A 1,767-nucleotide genomic window follows, 5' to 3' on the forward strand; every position below is an offset into this window, starting at 1 on the left:
CTTGCTCCGTTTGGTTGCATTACAGCTCCTTAGCACTGGGAGCTCCCTCTGCTGTCCATAAGGTGCCTCTGCGCACCAGCCATTTCAAACCCAGCCTCCAGTAATTGGGCCACGCCTCCTAATTTGCATACACTCCTCAATCCTCAAATGCCCAATCCTCAATCTTCAAATGCCCAATCCTAAATCCCCAAATCCCCAATCCTCAATCCTAAATGGTTAAATGATTAATTTCCCAATCCTAAATCCCCAATCCTAAATGGCTAAATGACCAAATGCCCAAACCTAAATAGAAAATGCCCAATCCTAAATACAAAATGCCCTATCCTAAATACCAAATGCCCAATCCTAAATACCAAATTAATTTTCGACTTGGACTTTAAATTTCAAATTTAGATTTTTTGTTTTGGTTTAAGACTTTTAGTTTTAGACTTTTAGTTTATAATCTGACCAAATAACCCCTCCATATTTGTGAGCTCACCGCTGCTTTACCGTGGTTACCGGAGAAACCCTTACCTCTCCCGCTTAGCGCCTCCTGCTGGAAGATAATGAACTCGCAGAGTGCCGCCACCAATTGAGTGTAACGATGTGGGAAACAATGCATTGCTACGTTAAAATGAACCCAAATTGAGCTAGGCATTAAACCTACAAATATTTTTCATTTTAAATATCACTTTTACAAACAAATAATAATTATCAAAAGGAAAATATTTATTAAAAACAAGAGAAAAGTCAAAAAGTAACATGCAAGAAGAAATGCAGAAAAGGATGGCATTAACAGCTACAGAGTTCATAAAGCATTGCACATTTTTTGAATATAACTTAAGTTCAAATTGGACTTTGTTCAATTGTATATATTGTATACAAATTCATGAAAACACTATTATAAAATAAATGTACAATTAGTTAGGTTCTTTAACAACTATTCTGGCATGACAGTACACAAATAAATCACAACATTAACTCTGATTTTATAACATTTAACAGACGTGTGTGTCTGTGTGTGTGTGTGTGTGTTTGTGTGTGTGTGTGTGTGTGTGTGTGTGAAAGAATGTGAGCATGTGTATGAATGAATGAGTGTAAACTCTTCTACTAAACAACACAGAAAAAGCATTTAACATTGTTTTTACAAATTATACACTTACAGTTTGTTTCATAGTCCATGAATATAGATCATGCATCACGGTCAATTTTAATGATCTCTTTAGCATAATTGATGTAGTCATGAAGAAGCTCCATCAGCACAGCATGTGACATCTTCTACATCATCCAGGGCAGTGTCCTCCTTTAAAACCACCGCTGCATCAGTTTAGGGGATAGGAAGTTCTCTTCTTTGACCAGCATTCATCCAGTCACCCCCTGCTCTTCATCAGTGGCCTAGGAGAAACACATTTGAAAAAAAATAAAACATTTAATTAAACTATCCATTTTCAGGTAGAGGTGTATTCACATCCGTATGGATAGGTAAATAATCTGTGTTCAAGTTTCAACACTTTGTGAGGTTGTTTAAGGTAAACTAAAAATAATCATCCTAATGCAGAACTGACGTTTACTTCTGGTTTTTCAAATGTGTTTGCAAGTCATACTTTACACAAAAAAAAAAAAAAAAAAAAAAAAAAAAGTATTTTAGTTTTGTCGCAGTTTAGTCTGTTTCGTATCTCATCCAACACGCGAGAAGTTGATCTGAACATCCCTTCACTGTCTACACTTGTGCAGGTACAGTATGCTCGCGCAGCTTCAGTGAGCACAGGAAAGGGGCTCTTATTTTGT

The 1,767-nt window shown here is 36.4% G+C and overlaps 1 long non-coding RNA gene across 1 annotated transcript; it reads left to right on the top strand.

Annotated features, from left to right (window-relative positions):
- Positions 1-485: 485 nt before the first annotated feature.
- Positions 486-1,023, top strand: LOC132104717 (uncharacterized). Its single transcript, XR_009423580.1, has 2 exons — positions 486-823; positions 904-1,023. It is a non-coding gene; the product is annotated as an uncharacterized LOC132104717 (long non-coding RNA).
- Positions 1,024-1,767: the final 744 nt, after the last annotated feature.

The sequence above is a fragment of the Carassius carassius genome, chromosome 25 (genome assembly GCF_963082965.1).
Source record: "Carassius carassius chromosome 25, fCarCar2.1, whole genome shotgun sequence".
Taxonomy (NCBI): Eukaryota; Metazoa; Chordata; class Actinopteri; order Cypriniformes; family Cyprinidae; genus Carassius; species Carassius carassius.